Source organism: Amblyomma americanum, chromosome 2 (assembly GCF_052857255.1).
Source record: "Amblyomma americanum isolate KBUSLIRL-KWMA chromosome 2, ASM5285725v1, whole genome shotgun sequence".
Classification (NCBI taxonomy): Eukaryota; Metazoa; Arthropoda; class Arachnida; order Ixodida; family Ixodidae; genus Amblyomma; species Amblyomma americanum.
The window spans coordinates 65,795,071-65,821,158 of NC_135498.1; the positions used below are offsets into that span (position 1 = coordinate 65,795,071).

The 26,088-nt window shown below is 49.1% G+C and overlaps 1 non-coding gene and 1 pseudogene across 1 annotated transcript; one reads left to right on the forward strand and one right to left on the reverse strand.

Annotated features, from left to right (window-relative positions):
* The first annotated feature begins 4,086 nt into the window (after positions 1-4,086).
* On the forward strand, positions 4,087-4,202 carry LOC144122296 (U5 spliceosomal RNA; annotated as a pseudogene).
* A 6,859-nt stretch (positions 4,203-11,061) lies between these two features.
* TRNAY-GUA (transfer RNA tyrosine (anticodon GUA)) lies at positions 11,062-11,152 on the reverse strand. The gene is given in 2 exon segments: positions 11,062-11,097; positions 11,116-11,152. It is a non-coding gene; the product is annotated as a tRNA-Tyr (tRNA).
* Positions 11,153-26,088: the final 14,936 nt, after the last annotated feature.

The window sequence follows — 26,088 nt, forward strand, 5'->3', positions numbered from 1 at the left end:
CACACTAGACGGCACCCATAAAAGATGCCATCCAGCTGCTGACACGAAAGACTCGGGCTCGATATCGGCCGTGGTGGTCGCATTTCGATGGAGGCGAAATGCTAGATGTCCGTGTACTACGCACCGTCAGCGCACTTAGGTGGTGGTGGTAGTGGTTTTATTAAAAAAAATAATAGTAAAAAGGAAGGAAAAGATTTTTGCTAGCCCCGGCATCTGCCATCGATACTGAAGCACCTGAGCTGGGGCAGCGGAAATAAAGGACAGCAGGCAGAATGGAGAAATGAAATTAAAGAGGTGAGGGGACAGGAAGAGAGGATAGGGGGAGAAGTAATATGTACAAACTATTTACACAATAAGAAATGTGTCCAGGTTATGCGCGTGATTAGTTCATTTTAGATGTATTAAATGACACACGCGCACAGCACTGTGTTGGTTACAACTGGAGTGGGGCGTCCAGTTATTAATCGTTCAAGGTAGAACTCGCGGAGCGTTCGGTCACTTAAGAAACCCCATATAATCGAGATTATTCGGAGCCCTCCACTACTGGGTGCCTCATATCCTGAGCCAAACCTTATTAGAATACTCTATCAATAACTGAAGGAATGGTACAAGCATTGAGCTTGCATGAAAAAGAACAAAGGACGAAACATAGTTCTGTAGCTTCCAGGGACACAAAAAAAATATTTCTCTGTTTTTTTTTTCTGAGCCCTGTCGGAGGAGGATCCGAAGCAACAAATTAATTTGCCTTCAGTACCGCATACAATAAGGACAAAAGACGCCGCTCTTCAAAATCATTGCCTTGGGGGAATGAATCTTACCTCTGCTCATTATTCCATCACTTGGCGATTTTACATCGCAATTTTTGACTGCGTTCACGTTAATGTTTGACGCTGTTGTTGTTCATGAAACAAAGTAACTAACTGCAATCGCCATTGAAAAGATCAGGGACACTGGTGAATCTGTCATGGAGTGGCATTGCTAATGCAGGGAAAACAGCGGACATGTAGGGCCATCGTTGTAGGTGTAATGAAGCGGCATGGCCAATATGAGGGACGCAGTGTACAATTGGGCCATCATTCTAGGTGTAAAGAAATGGCATTGCCAATATGGGGGCAACAGCGGACAAGTATGCCATCATTGCAGGTGTAATGAATCGGCATTCCCAATACGGGGGCTACAGTAGCCATGTAGGGCCATCGTTCGAGGTGCAATGAAGCGGCATTTTCACAGTAGTGCCGCTGCTGGAGATGTTATAAAGGGGCATTGCATGCAGCGAAAGCGAAGAAGTAGGGCCACAGTTGGATATGGCGCAGAGTGGCAATGTAAATATGGGGACTATGAAGTTATACTGGTCCTATGTAGGGCCAGACATGGCCACCACACTCTCAAAATAGGGCCGATGGTTTGTGCTGCTCCGGTAGGTGGACGTACGTAATCTGAAAGATGTTTAAAATGCACCCCCAGCAAAGACATCCTTTTTTCTGCTGCTTGGGGCCCAAGACCTAGAAAAGGAATGGTCTTCGACGCCTCCATGACGTTCAACACGGTCGTGTAATAGGCTAAGCCGCTGCTGCAGGATAGACACCGAAGGAATCTGTCTCTTACTTACTGCCAGGAAGGAAGAACGGAAAGTGCACAGGCCTGCTCACTGGCTCAAGCCGAGCCACAATCGCTACCACGTGCAGATAGAAGGAGAGTTGAAAGATGGGATAGAAAGACAGGATAGTAAAGACACGCTAAAGACAAGGCCGATCCCGGAGGTAGTGCAATACCAGGCCAACCGGTGGCGGGAGTGAAACATCTTTCAAACTCTCCGCCACACCTCCAAAAATAAGTCCATCCTGGGGAAAGGAAATGGCGCACTATCTGTCTCATATATCGTTGGACACCTGAACCGCGCCGTAAGGGAAGGGATGAAGGAGGGAGTGAAAGAAGAAAGGAAGAAAAAGGTGCCGTAGTGGAGGGCTCCAGAATAATTTCGACCACCTGGGGATCTTTAACGTGCACTGACATCGCACAGCACACGGGCGCCTTAGCGTTTTGCCTCCATCAAAACGCAGCCGCCGCGGCCGGGTTCGAAGCCGGGAACTCCGGATCAGTAGCTGAGCACCTTAACTGAGCCACCGCGGCGGGTTTTATACCAGGTGTTTGAGTGCCGATTTTATGTAATATGCAAAGGAAGGTTTTTTGAGGCATAAAGTATGCGGCATAGCATTGCCAGTGCTCATGGAGTTCACTGACCACGGTAAAAAAAAAATTGCTGATGGCCTAGCTCTGTTAGGCTAGGCTATACGTAGCGAAAGCGCGCCGACTTCTGGATCGGAAGCTTTAATATATGAAACCCGTGCATTCACTAGATGCGCCTTTATTCAACATTGAACCTTGAGCCGTCGTGGCGAAGTGGTCGCGTCTCCGCCTCAAACGCCAAAAGGCCTGGTTCGATTCCCAGCCTCGACTGTGGATAATCTTGATGAAAATCTCTGATCCTTTTAACTGTCTGACATTTCCATTGGTTTTTTTCCTACAAAATTCTGTAAATACTGCTGCTGCTGCTGTTGCTGACAGGAAGAATGAAAAGGAAAGCGCGGGGGCCTGCCCACTGGCTCAAGCTGAGCCACAACCGCTGCCTCGGGCTGAACGTAGGAAAGCCGAAAGATGGGAAAGATAAGGAAAGACGCGCGCGTGTATATGTCCCGGCCGATCCCACAGGCAGTGCAATACCGGGCCAACCCGTGCCGGAGTGCTCCAAGCACTCCGCAATATTTCCAAAAATAAATGTAATATCTTAGGTCCAAATGGGACCAGTAGCAGATATTAAATCTAGGTCACAAAATGTACATAGAAAATAACAGGTCGCTGGTCATTATTACGATCCTGCCTATGGATGCAGTAAAGGAAATGGCGCAGTAACTCCCACATATCTCGGTAGACACACTAACCGCGCCGTAAGAGAAGGGAGGAAGGTGGGAGTGAAAGAAGAAAGAAAGAGGTGCCGGCTCCGGAATAATTTTGGCTACCTGGGAATCTTTAATGTGCACTGACATCGCAAAGCACACAGGCGCCTTTGCGTTTCGCCTCCGTCGAAACGCGGCCGCCACGGCCGGGTTCGAACCCGGGAACTCCGCCTCAGTATCCGTGCGGCCTAACCACTGAGCCACCGCGGCGGGTTTTAATGAAGAGCGACATATAGAACACTCGACAGGAGGCGAAAAATTCAGTTTGTTTGAAAGAGTAAATATATATACAGCCAGAAAAAAATAAAACGCTGTTGTGTATACTGCGCACGCGCCGAGCCATTTATGCTACTCTCAAGTGCTAGAACACAAAAGAGTGAAAGATGCTTGCTGTGGTGATGTATACAGATTTATTAATTAATTGACTGATTCATGCCTTCATTGGCGACACTGAACGATTGCATTAGAACAAAAGGATAATCAGGTTTTTCGGCGTCCTCAACCAGCCTCTGTATCACCCATTTTTCGCTGGTAGATAGATACCCGCCGCGGTGGCTTAGTAATTAGGGCGCTCGGCTACTGATCCGGAGTTCCCGGGTTCGAACCCGACCGCGGCGGCTGCGTTTTTATGGAGGCAAAACGCTAAGGCGCCCGTGTGCTGTGCGATGTCAGTGCACGTTAAAGATCCCCTGGTGGTCGAAATTATTCCGGAGCCCTCCACTACGGCGCCTCTTTCTTCCTTTCTTCTTTCAGTCCCTCCTTTATCCCTTGCCTTACGGCGCGGTTCAGGTGTCCAACGGTATATGAGACAGATACTGCGCCATTTCCTTTCCTCAAAAACCAATTATTGGTATTATTGGTAGACACCCGAGTGATACGGGAAGCGACGAGACTTGTCAGTAAACCGCAGCGCAGTTCAAAACCTTAAAACTGTAGTGACGAAGTAAGAGGGCAAGCGGAATTTAAATTTCAATAAAGGCCGTGCGCTAAGGAATACAATGAACCGGATTCTGCATACTTGGCCTGAGTGTACCAATTTTTCGTCCGAAATTTTTGTTCAAATGAAAGGGAGTAAGTGGCGTTCTTTAGCATCATGCGGATAATGGCGTCTCGGTGGCTTCATTGCTATTGTTGCGTTCAGGCTCCTCTACACTCGTGCCAATCTTTCGCCTAAAGATTGCCGTGTGGAGGGCTTACCATCAAGCAAGCAGGCGAATTTTTGGGAGGCCTTGCCCGTTTGGGCGGGGCCTATTATTTGAATCAAAAGAAAGAATGCTTTGTGACCTTGATAATATTTATCTCATGCTAAACGTGTCATACCGCAAGTGTTATGAGCCCTTAGGGAAATGGACACTGGAGTGCGGTGGGGTCGTGCGAGAATCCATGAAAGTGCTCCAAATAATGATAATGTTGCCATAACAGCAAACACTTGTGCAAGTACTTAGCAAGGGAAATCCATAGCGCGGCGGGCTTCCGAAGCTCTGGCCTTACAAAAGTAGTGGTTTCCCACTTATTGTGAATGTCCGTTCACGTCATTGCCCCGCCGCGGTGGCTCAGTGGTTAGGGCGCTCGACTACTGATCCGAAGTTCCCGGGCTCGAACCCGACCGCGGCGGCTGCGTTTTTATGGAGGAAAAATGCTAAGGCGCACGTGTGCTCTGCGATGTCAGTGCACGTTAAAGATCCCCAGGTGGTCGACATTATTCCGGAACCCTCCACTACGGCACCTCTCTCTTCCTTTCTTCTTTCACTCCCTCCTTTACCCTTTCCTTACGGCGCGGTTCAGGTGTCCAACGATATATGAGACAGATACTGCTCCATTTCCTTTCCCCCAAAACCAATTATTATTATTATTATCACGTCATCTCCGAAGTTAGCGGTGCCAATTACGCAGAAGTTTATTTTGTTTCTTATTATAACGACGTTGCGAAGGCGGGTGTTGAGAACGCTAGTCAGGGTTAGCTATGAAAAAAAAAATCGTTTTGTGGGAAAGGAAATGGCGAAGTATCTGTCTCACATATAGGCGGACACGTGGACCGCGCACTAAGAGAAGGGAAGGAAATAGGGTCTAAGAGAAAAGAAGAGGCGCCGGAGTGGAGGGCTCCGGAATAATATCGAACACCTGGGGATCTTTAATGTGCGCGGACAACGCATATTACACGAGGGCCTTTGGCATTTGGCCTCCATCGAACCGTGGCTGCCGAGGCGGAGTTCGAACGCGGGAACTCCGGCCCAATACCCTAGCGCCCTAATCACTGAGCCACCGCGGGGTATTAGCTTTCTTCGGTGCAGCACTTAGCTATCCCTTTTACAGCGCGGTGAAATTTTACTGGCGCACTCGCGTTCGTTTCAGTGCGTTCGCGCTTGTTAACTGGCAGAAAGCGGCAGTTTCCTCATTTTCAAGTCGTGTGAGACGGTAAACGCTAGTAGTTGTAGTAGTACGTGGTTTTTATTAAAATAATAAAAAAGGAAGGAAAAGATTTTTGCTAGCCCCGGCATCTGCCATCGATACTGAAGCACCTGAGCCTGGGCAGCGGAAATAAAGGACAGCAAGCAGAATGGAGAAATGAAATGAAAGAGGTGAGGGGGCAGGAAGAGAGGATAGTGGGGGGGGGGTGAGGTAATATTCACAAACTATTTACACTTTAAGAAATGTGTCCACGTTGTGCGCGTGATTAGTTCATGATGGAGCAATAAAAACACACGCGCACAGCACTATGTTGACGACAGCTGGAGTGGGGCGTCCAGTTGTCAATCGTCCATGGTAGAACTCGCGGAGCGTTCGGTCACTGCGTGTAACTACCTGGCGGAGAACAGACGGGACATCAAGCCCGTGTGTTCGAGGAATGCACAGAGGCTCACCAAGATTTGCTTACGGGTGCGTACACTGCCCTGCGGCCACAATAGCGTCTTGAGGGAGTCCGATAGTATGCCCAGTGTCCTATAGGCTGCGAGAATATCGCGACGAGCATCGGCAAACGCGGCACAGTGAAGAAGCAGGTTCTCTAGTGTTTCCAGTGCACCGCATCCGTCACACACATCACGCGTCCCGATTCGGTGACGCTCCCGACGTTCCCCGAGGCCACACGTAGCCAATGCGGTCACGGAGGATCATTGCATGTTGCGACCGCATAAGTGCGCTACAGCCGTTGATGCTGTCGATGCACTCACCTCCTGCGATGCGTGGGTCGGGGTGCCGCTTTCGAAGATGGTCGTGGATGACCGCACGCACGTCCTCCAGCCCAAGGGGCAGATCGCTGGCAGGTAGTTGGTGTGCAGCGGTCGCGAGGTCGTCAGCTTCTTCGTTGCCGGCGATGCCGCAGTGACTGGGCACCCACTGTGCACGCACGGCGCATCCTCTCTGCACGAGGCGCTCGATACGCGTGCGAATTTCCCGCACTAGTGGGGCTCCGCGGCCGTTAGATTGCAAGCGGCTGAGGGCGACGGAGGGCCGAGGGTGATCCCCATCAACTCCTCCGTGGTGGAGGAGCCTAGGAAGGTTGCGTGTTGCTGGCTGTGCAGTCGCAGGGCGGGGATGGTAGCCGCCGCAGCAAGGGAGCTGCTGTCGCGGGCCACTGAGCCGTAGGTGTACACGAGGAGATGGTCCTGGATCTCCTCGTGTATGACGGCTCTGGCCAGCTGCTGCACAGCACAGAGGGTGTGCTCCGCTTTCTCGCGATGCCGACGATCTCTCGCTGTACCTCCGAGGCAGCAGGCCAGGGCGCGCAGGAGCCGTAGGGGGGTGGACCTTGAGTCAATTGCTCATACTCGAGCAGCGCAGCGCCCATTCGTGAGCGCGGGTGCGAGCGCATACGCTGCAGCATCGAGCCGCCGTCCGCTGCGCGATGAAGCCGCTCGATGTGATCCAGCGCCCTGCGCGCTGCTTGGAGCTCAAGTGGCCACGCTCCTGCCTCGGCCAACGTTGCGGCGCACTGCGAGTTTTTGCCCAGGCCTAGCCACACGCGCTGGGACTTGTGGTGCTGGAGCTCGAGTTTCTTTCAGCACGGCTTGTGCACCGTGACGAGCGGCAGCGCATATAGAGCACCGCCCCCAAAGCTGCGGCATTGTGCGGCTTGCGGGTAACGTTGGCATTGCGTAGGACAACACAAAGCGACGGATGATGTAATGACGCCCTGGTACAGCCATAGTATCTGCCTTTAAGTCTCACGTACGTACGTGAAACCTTGTGCATAGCGCCCGACGTAGCGCTGTTTTACCTGTTTTACCTCCAGCCATACTACCAAGGGATAGAAGCAGAAGAATCCGATTTCCCCCGCCGCACAAATCTCTCAACAGAGAGGAAGCTGTCACTTGGAGACGATTACAGACAGGTTCTTACCCAAACCTACACATGCTAAACAAAATGCACCCTACGATACGCGCGGACAAATTTCCCTGGTGCGACCAAAAACCCACACCACAAAAACCCACACCATATCACATCACGTGGGCCTGTCAAGGCATACACGTGGTCCTCAAAATACAAAACCCAAGTGCGGGCAATGGAGAGAGTGCTGTCCAGCTACCGTTGTGAAGACCAACAAGTAGTAGTAGTAGAAAACATTTATTCCAAAAAGGTAGGATAGAGAGGCGAAAATACATATTTTGGGTGGAGTCCATATTTCAGGACCCCAATGTCCACCGCAGTTGCTCTTGCTTGGGATGTCAGCTTTCGCTGCAAGACCAACAAGGTCTGGTACAGCGAGCACAACGGTCGGCAGTGGCCAGCGGAGCCCTGGACTGAGGGCAGTCGATCATTCATTAAAGTGGACGAGCTCGACAGAGAAGACTCCTGGGATACAACCAAGGGGAGAAAATCTCTGAAGATTCCCCAAACCGCAGAGTAGAATAAAGTTTCCTCCTCCTCCTCCTCCTCCTCCTCCTCCTCCTCCTCCTCCTCCTCCTCCTCCTCCACCTCCTCCTCCTCCTCCTCCTCCTCCTCCTCCTCCGCGGCGTCGATTATGACAAGAATGACTGAAACAGCAGAGGAGGTTGGAATAGCACTGGACATCGCGCACACTAAAGCAGATTGCATAGCGATTGTATAAGAGTCAATCCGAGGATTCACCGCAGGGTTGATAACACCCGCGGCCTTAATCCTAGATCAAAATCCGATAGAAAGTAAAGTCGCAAGACTCGCCGTGGTCGCTCAGTGCTTAGGCGCTCGGCTACTGATTCGGAGTTCCCGGGTTCTATCTCGACCGCGGCGGCTGAGTGTTTACGGAGGCAAACCAAAACGTTAAGGCGCCCGTGTGCTGTGCGATGTCAGTGCACGTTAAAGATCCTCAGGTGGCCGAAATTATTCCGGAGCCCTCCACTACAGCACCTGTTTCTTCCTTTCTTCTTTCACTCTCTCCTTTATCCCTTCCCTTACGGCGCGGTTCAGGTGTCCAATGATATATGAGAGATACTGCGCCATTTTCTTTTCCCATAAACCAATTATTATTATTATTAAGGAAAGTCACAATAACTTGGGCACCTGCCCACGCCTGCTTAACCGGGATCGAAGCGGTCAACACGCTAGCCCCCGGAGCTCCCGGGTTCGAACCCGACCGCGGCGGTCGCGTTCCGATGGAGGCGAAACGCAAGAGGTGCCCATGTTCTGTTCGATGTCAGTGCAGGTTAAAGATCTCCAGGTGGTCGAGATTATTCCGGGACCCTTCACAACGGCACCCCTTTCTTCCTTTCTTCTCTCACTCCCTTTATGTCTTCCCTTAAGGCGCGCTCACATTAGCGGGAAAACGCGCAACGCAGGACGTTTTCCGCGTGCCGCTTCCCGCACAAGCCGGTTTTTCTCCCGCGGACAGCCTGCTGTGCCGTCCCGCAGAGCGATGGGTTCGGTACTTATTTTTCCCGTGCCGCTGACGAGAACAGCCAATGGGCGCCGACCGTGAACCGTGACGTCGGTCCCAGTTCAGTGACCCCGTCGGCGGAGGCGGAGGCGGCGCGCGTCTGGCCGGCCGGGCACTCGGCGGCTGCTTTGCCAGCATGAACATGCGACTTGAGACGGTGCAGAAGCGACGGTGCAGAAGCAGCGAACAAACAAGTAATAAGTACGTTTACCGTAGCCAACAGCTCATCGCTCGAACCAGTCATCCTCAAGACAAAAAGGGCGACGGGAGGGGAGCTAGCAGACGATCAAGACGACGACGCGAGAAAAGGGTGCGCTTTCCAGTCTTCTCTAGTGTCACGTGACTATCCCCTTCTATTTCTGCTCGTTCGAGTCCTCCCTCAGCGCCTCCTCTCTCCACATTCCAAGACAACGGCAGCGAGAAAACGCGCGCAGTGTGAGCGTCATTCTGAGGAGCTGCGAGGCAGCGTCGACGTTGACGCTGTGCCGCTGCGGGAAGCTTCCCGCTAGTGAGAGTGCGCCTTTACGGCGCGGTTCAGGTGTCCACCGAGGTATGTGAGACAGCTACTGCTTCAGTTCCTTTCTTCAAAGTCAATTTTTTTTTCACGCTATCCCGAGAAATTGCACACCGGGCCGGTAGGGGTGCACCTCTAGAAGACACAATACAGGTGACACTGGCTAATTACAGCGAAAAACACAACATTACAGACTAGGCAGGAGAGCATACCCCCCCCCCCCCCCCCGCCTGATCCAGAACTAGACCAAGTAAAGGAAACAATGTGGAGAAGACTCCAAAGAAACACATGTCCAAACCCGGTTCTGGTCAACCACATATGGCCAGATGTACGATCGGACAGATACAAGCAATGTGAGGATAGAGGGTAACTAGGCCATAATATTTGGGAATGCGAGAAGGGTTCAGGAAGGATAGTGGGGATGAGAACCAAGACAGCATGGGAGACCTATCTGCAAAGCCCGGAAAAGAAGAATCAATTCAAAGTAGTCCGACGACCGACGATGCCGCCAGGAACCAAGAGCTCCCGGCCTTCGCCACTTCGCGAGGGGACGTACCTCCGCCACTGCATACAAAATTATTCGTACGATGTCAAAACATAGGAAGTGGATCTGGTGTGGGTCCCGGCTCACGCGGGCGTTCCGGGGAACGAGGTCGCTCACCAGTATGCTCGAGGTTTTATCAGCCGAGCCGGTGAGGGGGTCTCGACCCGGATGTCCCCGCAGGCGAGGCGCTAATTACACATCAGGCCATAACCAATTATTACAGGGAGCTTAGAGCGAGCCTGCCTCCTCCGCACGTTTCGCTCAGCCGCGAACAGGCTACCAAGGTGAGGGGGGTGCAAACGCGGTCGCAGCCAAACCGTGGATGTATTCCAACATCTTCCTGATTTGGTAAATCCGTATTGTCAGCTTTGCGGCGAGCCTGCCACCTTAGACCACGTAATCTGGGACTGCACGGAGGATCCGCCTCCGGCAGATCTAGTCACATCTCCCACGCTTGAAAAATGGGAAGCTGTTATTGCCAGCCCGGACCCGGACGTTCAGTCCCGGGGCACGGCAAGAGCGCAGGAGGTCGCCGACAGACTTAAACTGCCGGCCACCTGGAGCGGCTGAAGTGACCCAGGAATATCACCATCTTCCTGGAAATAAAGTTTTCTCTCTCTCTCTCTTCCGGCCTGCACCTCAGCTGACCGCCCGAACCCTGGGGCCCTGCCCCAGGGCTTACGTGCAGCCTATTCTGTTGGACAAAATATAGCTTACTCTCACTCTATACCTGTTGGCGCCACTGCAGTTTAAACATGCGAGAGAGGAGGAGGAGAAAGAAAGAAGGGAAGAAAGAAAGGAAGGAAGAAAGAAGGAAAGAGAGAAATAAATAAATAAATAAATAAATAAATAAATAAATAAATAAATAAATAAATAAATAAATGAGGGGAAGTTAAACCGAGAGAAGAATCCGGTTTACTACCCTTCACTGGAGAAAGGGGATGATAGATTAGGGGACGTGAGAGAAACACTCAGTGCGTTGCTGGCGCCGATATTCCTGAGCGGTAGGCTCAATGCCCTGGCTTGCTCGCCGTAGCTAACGGCTCATAGACGTAATCCAATATTTTCTTTCATTCCCGCTTATACAAAGATACTTGACGGTCAGAGTAGTATCCTTCGCTTGCGTAATGAATGCAGTGCCAGCAGAACCTTTGCGCAATATGTATATGACATCTCTGATGTACCGAAAAAAAAGCACTCCGTCGAGCCGGATTCGAACCAGCGACCTATGGATGTCAATAGCACGAGACCTGTACAGTCCACCGCTCTACCAACTGAGCTATCGACGGGAACGGATGCATGAGCCGCTTTCTTTGTTCAAGTGTGACGTACACAAAGAAAGCAGTGTGCAGGTTTACCTTTCACGTGACAATGGCCTCAGATGGCTCATGCTCTTAACGTGGTCTATTTTCTTTTGTTGTGATGCGCTTTGACCACAGTTTCAATTATTTCCTCTGGTTTGCATTGTATTCGCTTCATTTTTGTTTGCCTTTCCCGATCCATATTGTTCGCTTCGTTGTGCGTTATCGGCAAGCTTATGACGCATGTACGCATTCTAAATCCCAAGAGAATAGAAGTGTTCGTTCTAGAATCGGTTACCTTCTTTGCGTGGTGTTGACAGCTGTTTATTTATCGTGGTTTAATTTCCTCTTCTTTCATTTCCTCCTCGTCTTCAGGTTTAAAGTAAGCTCTCAACAGAGTCCTTGAGAGGGCATAGAAAAAATCTAGTAAAATCATGAGTCATGTTTTCAGGAGGTGGGTGCGCCTTGAACTGTCTGTGCTGATCTAATGGAGGCTCAAAGGTAGAATCGGACCCATGAATGAAGGACGTCCAAATTGCGGCGTAACGATAACTACGCCCTGTTGCCCTTGGCGCGGCAGGATGCATCGAAAAGACGATTTTGTGACCAAATTTCGTTTTTTACGCACTGTCGTGGAAGTGGGTCATACCACTACGAGACTATTCTTCGTGTTTGAAAAGCGGAGACTTCACACAAATGCGCCATAAACCAGACAAACACAGGACAGCATTCGCGGCGTCTGGTCTGTCGCTTCGTGACGCATAAGCCGCAGTAGTACGGTTTAAAACAGTCTGCTATGGAAGTTTAGCAAGATGATATCTGTGCGGGAAGTGCCACCTTCCTGAATTTCCAAGTGATAGCAACCAGGATATATAAGCTTGAGTTCTCTGTGACAGGACTGCCAGCTGGAACAAGCTGAAACGATTAAAGGCTAACGTTTAACTTAAGACTACAAGCTATTCCTAAAAAAAATATGGGTACTATAAAACGCCGCGTTAAATGTTTCTGGAATGCACAACGTACAGGCTGCATTTAAGTTGTTCTGCAATATAATGACGGAAAAATATCGGCCTGACCGCTTCTGCTTCATTTTTCAATACAATTTTACTTTCACCTGTTTTTATTGGTATAACAGGGTAAAAACGCGTGAGAACAATTAAGGTTAAAATAAGAGCATGTACCCTAACTTCGATATCGAAGCTTGCTTGCCGTTCGGTGTAGTTACAGACACTACAACCAGGACTTACTAAGGCAAAAATTATGCCGCCTTTTTTCACTCTTTCTAGCCGCTTGCGCACATCGCCTCCTGGTGTCAGCGACGCATCACATCAATCCTGATACTCGTGTAGCATACACCACCACCTCCACGCCTGTCAATGGAGGAGGAGGTAAACTTTATTAAAGAAAAGGTCTTTGGCGCGGGTTGGGGTGACGTTCCACTCCCCGCGGTGGGCACCTCTTCTAGGCCGGGCGCCAGGTGGCCGTCCGACGATGTCGCTCGGCGACCTCTTCGGCCCGCTCCGTGACTCGGAGTTGAACCTCCGAGTCCGAGCTGAGCAGCGCGGCCTCCCACTGCGATTGGGTAGAGAGCTGCAGACTGTTCGACGGCTTGTCTTGAGGACATGAGTATAGGATGTGGGGTGTGTCTGCCTTATGGTGCCCACAGAGAGAACAGATGGGGCTGAACTGCTCTGGGAACCATATGGAGTACATGTACGGATTAAAGAAAGTGTTTGTTTGGAGCTGCCGCCAACTGACTTAATGTGTTTTACTAGAGATCTATGTGGGTATGGAAAGATTTGTCTTTCTTTCTTGAAGTGGGTAATAATTTCTTTGTAGGTCGTCATTCGCTCCTTGGCCGACCTGAGCTCGGGGTAACGCACCTTCCGGTTAACTACGAATCCTCGGGCAAATTGGTGCGCCGCCTCGTTTCCAGGATGGCCCGAATGGGCGGGGACCCAGATCAATGTGATCTGGCGGGTATTGGAGATTTTTTGTAATATATTGATGGCTGCTGAGTGGGCCCTTCCTTTGCAAAAATTTCGAATTGCGGTTTTAGAGTCGCTGATGATGTATTTGGCAGTGGTGGAGGTAATTTCTAAAACTATGGCAGCTTCTTCGGCCTCCTCCGGAAATTTCGTTTTATCGATTGTCGCCGATACGACGGGAGAACCTCGATGATCGACAACTGCCAGAGAAAAGGCGTCTCTGTCCGCATGTTCTGCCACGTCCACATTCGCCGTGTCTTTCTGAACTGAAAATTCGAACACGGAGCCCAAACGAAGCACATGCGTCGCCGTTGGCCCTCTAGCGGGCAATCCACGCCTGCCAATGGAACTTGCTCGCGCCAACCGTTTGATGAAATGTCGGTATGACGTAGAGATATGTGTTCACGCTCATTGGCACCTGGGCACTAACTCATACCCTGTTCACAACCGCAGTGGAAAATTTTGGCGCCCGCATCAAAACTACTTGGCATTCTTTCCGATACAGAAGTAGTCGAAAGAATGCTGCTTCCTCACCCTACTGCTGTCCCTCTCAAACTCTACTACCGAGTGAACCCGCCGCGGTGGCTCTGTGGTTTGGGCGCTCGGCTACTAAGCCGGAGTACTTGGGTTCGAACCTGCCGCGGCGGCCGCGTTTTGATGGAGGCGAAACGCAAAAGGCGCCCGTGTGCTGTGCGATGTCAATGCATGTTAAAGATCCCCAGGTGGTCGAAATTATTCCGGAGCCCTCCACTACGGCACTTCTTTTTCTCTTTTCTCTTTCGCTCCCACCTTCCTCCCTTCCCTCATGGCGCGATTGAGGTGCTCACCGAGATGTGAGACAGTCACCGCGCCTTTAATTTTCTCAAAAACCAATTTTCCACTTCTAATAATAATAATTGTTTTTTGAGGGAAAGGAAAAGGCGCAGTATCTGTCTCATATATCGGCGGACACCTGAACCGCGCCGTAAGGGAAGGAATAAAGGAGGGAGTGAAAGAAGAAATGAAGAAAGAGCTGCCGTAGCGGAGGGCTCCGGAATAATTTCGACCACCTGGTGATCTTTAACGTGCATTGACATCGCACAACACACGGGCGTTTTGCCTCCATAAAAACGCTGCCGCCACGGTCAGGTTCCAACCCGGGTACTCCGGATCAGTAGCCGAGCGCCCTCACCACTGAGCCACCGTGGGGGGTATTTTCCACTACTCGGTGCAAGTGTTCATACTCCACTGGCGTTCCCAGAGAATTCATGTTCCTGCTATTTGCATACTGACCTCGTCCGGTGCTTTGCCGCCTCGCCACGTGGAGCTGCTCTAGGTGCCTGCGCACTCGGGGAGACCCGTCAACGAGAACGCCAACACCATAGCCCGAGGCTTGATACACAGGGCACAGGCGGCCGCCGCGTCGGAGTGAGCTCACTCAGGCCTACCGAGCCGAGAGACAGATACACAATTAGCATCGAACCCTATGGCGCCGTCTCCAGCCGCGAACCCTGCCATCCCGTTACATAAGGTCCTGCTACCACCAAACGCTTAGCAATTCCTCTTGCAACCTCTGCAACCACCCTACCCCCACTGGCCCACATTATATTCCAATGCCCGGCAGATCGTATACTCCGAGGGGCCTGGAGCGCTTCACCAGCTGGGAGGAATAGGATTCCCAGCTACGCTCTGAGGAACCGGTCTGACAGAAGACCGCCAGGGACCGAGCTGCCGACGTCATGGGCCCCAGGAACATGAATGTTTCAGTGTAGTGGAGCTGTGCGGGGCCCAGGGCCCTGCGTGTACCAAACTCCTCTGTGTTAATAAATGTTTCTACTACTACTACTATTACTAATACAGAAGTAGCGTACTCTAAATACGAAGCTTCTCTTGCATTTCGTTATTTATTTATTAAATGCTATTTATTTATTTATTAAACTATGGCAAGTCTGGTATTGCCAAAATACTGGATGGAAACGAATTCACTCCTTTATGGCCAGAACGTGAGGAGAGTTTTGATACATTTTTGTGCGCGGGAACATCAAGCAGACTTTATGAACGTGATCTAGGCGAGATGAAAAATGGGGAGCCGATCTGATATTGGCTTAAGAAAAGGGGAGATCACTGTGATACAAGGTATGCAAAAATGATAAGCGAGCTAGTTTTTGGCGCGTGTCCAGTGTTTGAAGGTCTAGGGAAAGCTTTAATGCGGTTACTCTTTGATGACGTGAGTAGGATGATGGGATGGAATCTTGTGGCTTTGTTTTCAACAGATTCAAGACGATTAGTAAGGTTATCCTGGTGAGGGTGCCATATCAATGAAGCATATTCTAGTGCATATAGTTTCGACAAGAATTACATAAGCGTGATGTCTAGTTGCACTGTTAGCAAGGACCAAGCGGCGTTTCACGAGGCCAAGTTTCTTAAATGCCTTGTTAGTTCTGTGCTATATGTGCGTGTTCCGGGAAAGATCTGAATGCAGGTAGACTCCTAAAAATTTGAAGCTAGAAACTGCTTCAATCGGGACATCATTGATTGTGTACAGATTGAGGGGCGGTTCGATTCTTGTTGAAAATTTTAAGTATTTAATTTTTTCGATATTGATCTGCATCTTCCACATGTGAGATCGGATTGAAGAATAAGAGTGCCGTTTGGGTTAATTATGCCTTTGTAAATTACCCAATCGTTTGCAAAAAGTCGTATTGGTGAAGCTATGTTAGAGGCAATATCATTAATATAAATAAAAAAAGTAAAGAGCCAAGCACGGACACTTGCGGAACACCAGAGATTACTGTGTTACGGCTAGAAATGTACTGGTCAAGTTTCGCTGCCTGAGAACGATTAGTTAGGAATTCTTCAATCCAGTTAGCTCCTTTATGGTCAAGTTGAAGGTTACGAGTCTTTATTAGCACACGTTTGTGTGGAAAACGGTCAAAAGCTTTAGAAAATTCTATGAAAATTAGAGCAATGCTACGCGACAAATGTAGGGAACGGTGAAGGTCTGTTACAAGTTCGAAAAGCTGAGTTTGACATGAGCAATTATGCTTGAAGCCATGCTGATTATGAAAAAGGAAGTTATTCTTATTTAAATGATTAATGACGTGGGAAAACAGGATGAGTTCAAATAATTTGCAGGGAATGGAGGTCAATGATATTTTCCTCCATTTATTTACAATGTACCGCATGCCCTCAGGCAGGTTCAAGAATAACAACATTACAATAACATAAGAAAATTAGTGAAGAGAAAACAATAAGATGTCAGGTGGTAAGAATAGTAAAATAAGTAAATATAATGCATCAACCATAAACAGCAATGGGTAACAAACTGAGAAAAAGAAAAAAATTCGAAATTTCCAACGCGCAGAAATCTCACTCAGAACAGGCACATGACAGCTGGTTAGTCTCAGGTCGTCGAACTTGAAATAACTCATTGGAGTCGATGCTACTCGTTAGGCGAGTTTTAATTTTTAAATGTTTTATTCCAATATAATCAAAATTGTCCACGTACAAGATGAAAATAATAAATGCAATCCTATCTTCGATAATGAATCTTGGACGTTGTTCGGAGCAGTTAAATATGCTGCCGCAAGGGCTCGCGGAGGCGAAATTTGCAGATATCAACATTGGCTGTTATGTGCATGACTTTAAACAAAGTAACATATGTTTAGAAAATGTCGAAAAAAGCGACGCCCAACGTGGGGCTCGAACCCACGACCCTGAGATTGAGTCTCATGCTCTACCAACTGAGCTAGCCGGGCCTTTTTTTTCTTTTGCCTTTATTGCATGGATATAGTGACGAAAAGAAAAGTCTAAGCAAGCTTACGCCACAAAACACCAGGCCACCTTACCCCTGCATGAACCCTCCTTCCAAAACATCAAAAGTCTGGGAGGCACACATATGCATCCAGATAGGGGAGCCAACTAGGCAGCTCTTGCGGGGCAGCATATACTCCCCGCAACGAAGCGCATTGTTCACGAAAGAAAGATTTCGACGACCGTGGTGATTCGGCGTAGCGGTCCATTATGCGGCTCTTCCAGAGACTAAATAGTCCCAGCAACATAAATAGATCATATGGCCCAGCACTGTTTTTCTCCGCGGGCAAAAAACGAATACTGTAGTGTGTGATGTCAATGTCCTTCTTAATTGTTCGTTGTAAAATGTCCCAGGAGAAGATAGCATCAATGCACAGAACATAACAACGGTCAATTGTCTCTGGTGTATTGCACAGCCGACAATTCACCCTCCATGGCGCAAGCATCTCCTTAGGATGAAGCCATGCCTTCACAGGCAGCGTTGACATGTGCAGCTTAAAAAAGAATGTTTCCGCGGCAGAAGAAATGCACATTCGCCTAATACGTTTTAAAACAGTGGTGTCAAGGAACTCCAAAAAAGGTTGCCGATACAATGGTACAGGGAACAAATACTCTGTAGGTGTCTGAGTCACCTGCCTTCTGGAGAGGTAGACAGGTAGTCTAAAGAAAAGCGCACAGTGACTAAATTGAAGGTGTCAGCCACTTCCTTAAGGAATCCCAATAAAGGCCCCTCACGAGTGTGTCCCGTCAGTGCGAATAGGAAAGACAAATGAGCACTGAGATGCCTAATACGCACGGCTACTAAAAAAGGGTGATCTGAAGATTTGAAAAAGAAAAAAAAACGCGAGACAAGCTGGTGCACTGAGCTAGCCGGGCCATGGTCGCGGATGAAGATTGGTAAGTATTCGTACAGTGTCTCGCTCAACGCCCAGCCGGAGATTTTTGCGGCCCCCGTTTATGATGATAGGGTGTGTCGCTTAGTGAGCGTTATACCGGCTCCTGGAGAGTGGTACCTGAGCATTTGCTGCTTAGGGCACGCGCAAGCAGCACTTGGAGCCGTTCCAACTGCTCCGCGAAGCGGAGATACTGATCAGCAGAGGAGCAAGCAGACGCAAGAAGTACTGACAAGAGCCCGGAGAGGTGACTAACCGCGTTCTCGCGTGCGTTTCTTTTTTTCGTAGACGCTGAGCGCTTCAGTTGAATTAAAATGATGAGCGTAGCACGTATGCTTTGCCGGACGTAAGCAGTATGGTCGTGTCCACGTTCTCACCATGCATGGTGCATGCCAGGAGAGCTGTGCCCTTCTGTTGTAATGCAGTTGATGGATCAATTAAAGGATTGCTTTAATGAACTAATAAAATTGGCGGTGGTTTAGCTCTGATTACACCTGGAGTGACGCGATAGCTACAGTTGGCCGAGTGGAACTTGGTCACGGCGCCGCGCTGCCGGCAGCTGCTCCGCACCACGTGACCAAGCACGTGACAGCGTGGCGGCGCCGCCACGCTCAAGGCTCGAAATGCTACCGTAATGTAGATATCGCTACAGTATATATAAAACGAATGACAAATTTCCATGGGATGGAAGGCATAAGCACAATATTGACAAACTTTTCTGTCACTGTCAGCTCAGTGGTAACAGTAGCAGCTTGAAAAGTAACTTGTTCTGCCTGCATTCACATGCTTTAACAAAATATGCTCAGGGTCCAGTTGTTCACACGTACTTTGAACGAAGAACGTAGGTCTTAGACAGTACACAGAGAAGGCAAAGGACAGGGTTATTTGGAGAGACATGGGAAAGGTCTTTGCCCTGCAGTGGGCATAGTCAGGTTGATGATGATGATGATGATGATGATGATGATGATGATGACAGAAAAGGCGAGGATAAGGCTGGCGCTGTCTCAACGCCACGTTCTTCGTCCAAATTGTATTCACATACTTCCCAAAACGACTTTGTCCGGGTGAGCTTGACCTGTAAGGGGCCTGAGGGATGGAGAGCGGTCGTTTTGCAGAATGGACAGCTGTGGTCGTGTGGGTTCAGGCAAAAACGAGGATGAGTGGGGTACAAGATGTAGTACAGGTAATATTTCGGTAGGGCGAAAAGTCTCCGATTTTTTCTTTGTTATCGAGTTTTGGAGGCTATCTTCAGCATATATCTCCAAGGAAGATACGCAGGTTTCTTCTTTAACCCCACTTATCGCTTTCGAGCACGGCTCTTCGCGCGTTTAACAGGAAAATAAGGAGGCTCGATATAACAACTCCTCTAGCGCTGTAAGTGCGTTGTTTAAGTTTGTCGTATTTTACTAAAGCCACTGTTCAAGTGAACGTATGGAAACTACGTGTGCGTATTTACTCTTTCGCTATTTGCACTAGTGCATCTAGCATGCCAGAATGTCCTCCCTTATATTCCCCGCACAACTATGAGCGGTTCGGCATTTTTTTCGTTCTGCAACGCCAGAGGGCGTACTACTTGTTACTTGTCTATGCCTATCAGAGGTCTTTCCATCGGGCACACACAGATATCAAGATAGCCGCTCATTGGATTGTGCTAAACAGGTGCAGTGGGCTCACGTTACCGTTTCCACTGTATTTGCGCCAGGCACAGACAGCAATCCATCGGGAAATGGGGTGACTCTAATGGAAAGACGAAAAGAAAGCTCCGGGGCATATTACGTTGCTTCACTGGGACGAAGCCGTCACAAAGACAAGAGAGCATCATCCCATTCCTGCTACTGCGAGCGCGTCCACTTGGGGCCCAGACATGCCTGTGCAAGACGCCTTACCGAACGCACCACTCCCTTTCTAACATGACCCTCATTTTTCAGGAACACGTTCGCTCATAAGCAAGACCACCTGCGGGCACTAGTTGAACAGTTTCTGCTGGTATCACGGTTATTACTGCACCTTGCTGCATTCGCTAAACGTCAGCAAATGATTTTGTCCTCACGCTTTACGTTGATCGCCGAAAGCGTCAAGTCCGAAGCGGCGAGCTTGACTGAACAGATGCAACCGCTTTCTGTGAACTCTCTGCCTCTCTGTGCAAAATATCTGTTGATACAAAAGTTGAAACCTATGCGCCGTTACATGCGCACTGCCGGGTAGCACTGAAGTCTGCCATGAAGCTCGGTACACATCCACACACCGTTGCTACGTGACAAGCAAACCGCACGCAACAATTCTGGAGAAAAGCATTTTTAAACGCGAAAATGTTTATGAACGCAAGTTTTTCATATATTTTAATAGTTCGCTATAACAATCAATATATACGGAAATCTCTCATTGACAGGCTTGCATTTTTGTCCTAATAACGCTTTTGCCATGGTGGAAACCGTTCCCCATTGGTTTTCTATGGAAGTCTTAGCCGCCCCATACGAACGAAGGAAAAAATTTAAATGAAACATCTTGCGACACATCGGAAGAACAGGCGATTACCTTTAATATTGCTATATATGTACTTGCATTTTTTTAAATATTCAAAATTTTTGTCTAAGAACATTGCACATAGCCGTTTTTTGTTGCTTTAAAACAAAAAAGCCTTATCACAATGTGAAATGATAAGTGCAAGAACTATGATAATTCAGAAAGTTTGACGAAGTGAAATATTAAGATGTTGGTTTCCTTTACTACTCTGATTGTTAGACGAACGAGTTGAAAAACCTGACACCCGTAGGCAGTGTTTTGCAGCTACTACCATCAAGACAGCCGCGACAGCAGTGCGCCACTTGTGCTTTTTTCTTTTTTGTCGACCAGGCAGGAAAAACAAATACAACACATTACAAGGTGCTATCAGAACAAAGACAGCACTCGTAGGTTAAAACCGTTTCAGGGCAACAAGTTCATTCAACAGAGTGTACCATTCTGGTTTGTCGGCTTTTTCCTTATACATATCTCTCAGGTAAGCAATACTCTCAACAAAGTACTCTCTAGCAGGTCGCACATTTTCATCTGCATGATGGACACCCATTCGTGTTGTCCATACACCATGCAGTACTAACAGCATGAACATATCATACCGTGCACCGTCTTCGTTGTCAACTGTCAAAAAACGGATGCCATACGGCGTTATTGGAAGATCTTTCTTTAGCGTCCTTTGCGGGATGTCCCAAAGAAGGACCGCATCCCAAGAGTCCAAGAATATATGGTTTACAATTTCTGGTTTGCGGCATATTATACAGTTTGTGCACCATGGGACATATATCACCTTCTCTTCCAACCATTGCTTCACGGGCAATGCGCCACTATATAAGTGGAAAAAAAATGTTTTCACCGATGGCCGCACGGCCATCTTCTTCACCCTTTTAAGAACACCACCACCCTGACCATCACCATTCAGTATGCGATAAATGGGCACTGGTAACATCAAATCTGAAAGGTCCGTATAGAGCCGCCTACGTTTTACGCCACTAAGGTACTGCATCGAGAAACGCACTTTCAGTATTTGAAAAGCTCCAACCACTTCACGCAAATACCCCTGCACACCTCGACGATGAAACCCTTTCGCACAAACCCTAAATTCAGGTAAAAAGTTTTGCAGCCACACTTGCATCACTGTCCTAAAAAAAGGGATCCTTTTGGTCACGCAGGAAAATGAATCTCGAGACAAAATGCCTTAAAAACAAATGTACAAGACCCAGCCCACCGTTCTACATCGAGAGAAACAAGTTTGTCCGGCTCGTGCGCTCCCAGGTTGACCCCACACATACACAGCTAACACTCTGTGCAGCTTCTGAACACACATTATTGTCGTGAACATCGCCTGCAGCACGTACCATACTTTCGCGACAAGGAAAAGGTTACACACTGTTGCGCGAGCAAAAATGAAAAAATCCCTGCCACCCCATTTAGTTGTTTTCGAACGGACATGCTCAGTTTGGAAGAGCAAGGTTCCGGGCTAGTTGGTAATGCATTGTACTTAGATCTATAACAGCGCGAAGAAACGCGGACACCACGAAGAAACGACACACACGAGCGCTGACTCACAGCTGAATTTTTATTTTGAAGGAAAGATGCTTAATAGAAGACATGAGAGGGGGGTTAACAGGGCTGCTGCAGCGATAACCGGCAATCAGTGTGGTCGCGTCACAAAATTTCAAAAACAGGAACGAACGAAGTAAGCGATAAAGAGACGGTGTAAAGAGCCGCAAAAAGGTGGTCAGGTGACAGCAACAAAAACAAAGAAAAATTACCCAAAAGGGGAGAGAATGTATTAAAACCATGAAAGATGAGAAAATACAAGTGAATACATAAAAAAATAAAGACGTAAAAGCTTTATAAACGTGGCCAAAAAAAAGGGGGGGGGGGATTAAACGCGTTAAAATCTTATAAGATGCTGCGGAGGATAAAACAAGATAAAGGCACTACCAGCAAGGGATCATTGAATCATTTAGCTTTAGTGGCACAAAAGAAACTAAGTGTTCATCAAGCCACCCAAAAAATTCAGCCCTTTTTCCGACAAGGAGAGGGATGCAGTGCTCACGCATTGTTCACCAGCATGATGAATTTGGAGGGCTTCGATGATTTCTCTCGTCAACCTATCGCGTACTCGGCCGATAGTGGTGCAGCGATTAAAGTCAGGGGTGCAGATTCCTTCAGAGTTGTTTTCTGTGATTTGGGGTTCTTACAGTGCTTAGCCAGGTGCCCAGAAATGGCTATGCTTTTTACGTTGTTTTGATGTTCTTGGAGACGGATATTGATGCACCTTCCCGTTTGACCGATATACCTCTTCCCGCATGACACGGGGACGGAGTAAATTATTTCTGAATCACAGGGGACATATTGGTCCCCCAAAATAATGAGGCGTTCTTCAGGCATCAAGTACTGCTTAACATAGGCAAAAATTATATCTTTCCTCCCCTGCATTAGGCGCGTACACACAAATCACCCGATATTTCGCTTTACACAAAAGGAAGTCACACACTAATATTCTCCTAGACGGGCATGACATGGTGCTTTGAACAGTAAGACCGGGCAACTTTTTCGCATAGAATACACATCCTGCTGACAACCCAACAGCGTGGCTAACGACGGCGTAGTACCTTGTTGTGAAACACAGCACCATGCTCCCAGTCTCACCCTCTTCCTCGACTTTTGTCTCCTGAACAGCTAGAATGTCAATGTAATTTTCTGTTACTAGCCGATACAACTGACTTTGTTTTCGCTTGTGTGCTAACCCTCTGACGTTCAACGTAGCTACACGTAGGGGCGGTTCAGGAGCCATTTATGTTTGCAGTAGGAAAGAGGCCCGGTGCATGGTGCTTACCTTTAGCATCTAGCATATCGCTAGACGCCTCCGGGGCCGTCCGATTGGCTGCTCTCGCTTTTCGACGGAGCTGGCTTGTCGGCAGGCTTTCTGTCCGCGTTGACGTTTGGTCGCGGCTTGAAGGTAGCCCGCAGTCCTTGCACCGCTTTCACTGGCGGGTCGCAGACGCTGCTTGCGAGCGCCTTCTCGTCGCGGTCTCCGGAGTCTTCGTGGGGGCGTTTCGTTGCCGTATCGGTACCCGTTGTGACGGAGGCGTCATTGGCTGGCGGTTCCTGGCCCTTAGACGATAGAGACGGTAGTGCTTGACTACTCGCTCCGATTTTGTCGAGGTCCCGCTGCACCGGTGGTGGACCAGGCAACGGCTGACTCGGACGATCCGCACTTGTGTCCTGCGGTGCACCAACGAGGGACGATAGCTCTGCCACCGCAGTAGGCACCGGCTCACCAGTTCCCTCCGCCGCGTCCTCTGCCTCGGTCGCGTCCATTAAGTGCAAGGCCTCATCCCTTGCACCCGATCCCATTGCCGAGGCATACGTACAGTCGCGGACAGAAGTAAACGGAGCGCGCCGCCTAGCCGAACCAGACGAAAGCTCAAAATCGTCACGCGCATGTGCAGGACCCTTAGTGGCGCAACCCTCTCATTGCTCTCCTTGCATCGCATTCGGCCGGCGTCAGTGTCGCGTTGATGATGATCATGGTCGGATGGTTGCGCCCTTTGTAGCGAGCGGGCATTTCGTCACGCACGGAAAGCTGCCTTGATGCCGTTTCACCTGTGAAAGCTGTAGGCGCGTTTACATCACTAATATCCCACGTCCTTCGAAACTTTAGTTGCCTCTGAAATTCATTTCAGTCTCGCTATCGACTAATGTAGTCAAAACACAAGGTCGCCCGCCACAGTTTCGGATTCTTTAGTCATAGTTACCGTTCATTTTCGCTTTGTTCCTACGAGGCACCGATTCAGCGGCAATGCATGCGCCCTGTGTGTCTGTTCGGCAGCACATTGCTCCTGCATTAGAACCTGGCCTAGGAGGTCAGCTTAAAATAAGACGAAATCCCCGCTCTTGGCGCTTTTTGGAGCGCGATCCAGCGTCGCAAGGATAGTGACTGCTTCCAGTGGTTCTGGACGCTGCTGCTGGATTGGCACGTCTATACTGTAAAACAGTCCGATGTCTATAAGTAGCCGGTATATGTGAAGTAATATACCTCGCACAGAAGAGTTCGGACCGCTGGCCGGTGCCTGTCGTGGCTCATTTTCTGATCAGTGGGCGTGCACTGGCACTTAACGCCGAATTTCGCAACGCGGCACGCAACAGTGACGCACCGCTGCCGCAGCATTCATGTGGGTGAGAGAGCGGCTGCTTGTAGTCATTATAAATTCCGAAAGTGCTCGCAACGCGATTACCTGAGCTCTGCTCCGCGCATGACACCGCGATACGCAACGCGCTGACTCGGTGGCGATAAGAGCAGGTTCAGAGACAGTGTGCTTCGCTGGAGACAGGCAGGGTGCATGCACTGGTGTAGTGTCGGCGGCTCGCAGGGCCAAGGCGAAGCACCAGTGATAACTGTAGGAAATTAACACAAAACTGAGGCAGTACACCGAGTGTTCCAAGCGCGTTTGGTTGCTAGTGAGACACAGATGAGTCCCAGCCGCAGCAAAAGTTCAAAACACGTGGGTTATTTGCGGCGTAAACGCGCCTCCAGCTGTCTCACATGAAGCGGCTTAATGGTAGAGCCGTCCCCGCGCAGTCTGCCTTGTCAATACACCGGTCTGTGTATTCCGAAATTCTCGCTACCTACACATGGGGAGACCATCCGATCATGATCATCATCAGCACGACATGGACGGCGGCCGAATACGAGGCAAGCAGAGCAATGAGAGGTTCGTGCCGGTAGGGGGCCTGCACATGCGCGTGGCTATTTTGAGGTTTCGTCTGGTTCGCCTAGGCGGCGCTGACAGGCAGCTCTTTCAGCAAATTTTCAGCAAAGCACGTGGTACATAATTTATCGAAGGAGGGTAGACCGGTTACAGCAATAGCTTCACTTGAGCAAGGAGAGTGGGAAAGGGCAGAGAAGAAGGTTCCTAGTGGCACATCAACAGGACCAGATGGTATCCCGATTATGTTGATAAAGAAGTTAGGACCAAAATCCAAGCAAACATTAATACAGGTAGTGAACAAAATAATAGTGGATGAGAAAGTCCCCGATGAATGGCGATTAAGTAGAATGAACATGATATATAAGGGAAAGGGGGACAAAGCACACGTAAGTAACTATCGCCCCATAACAGTGACGTCTGTGGTTTACAGGGTGGTGATGCAAATTATAAAGGATAGACTGCAGGCTTGGGTGGAGAACGAGGGGGTGCTAGGGGAACTACAGAATGGGTTCCGGAAACAAAGGAGGTTGGAGGACAATCTATTTTCATTGACACAGTGTATAGAAATTGCGGAAAAGGAACATAGGCCCTTATTGCTAGCATTTCTGGATATTAGGGGAGCCTATGACAACGTTACTCAGGAGCATTTGTGGGACATATTAGGCACATTGGATGTGGAAAATGGAGTAATTAATCTTTTAAAAGATATATATAGAGGTAACAGAGTGCTCATAAAATGGGAAAAAAATGTATCAGGGCCTGTAGAGATACAGCGGGGGCTTAGACAAGGACGTCCTCTGTCCCCTTTGTTGTTCATGTTGTACCTGCAAGGTTTGGAGGCCAAGCTAGAGGGGAGCGGACTAGGTTTCAACCTATCTTTTTTCAAGCAAGGGGAATTGATTAAACAGACATTACCGGGACTAATATATGCGGACGATTTAGTGATAATGGCTGACAACAAGGAAGACCTGCAGAAGTTGTTAGACATATGCAGTACAGAGGGAGATAGATTA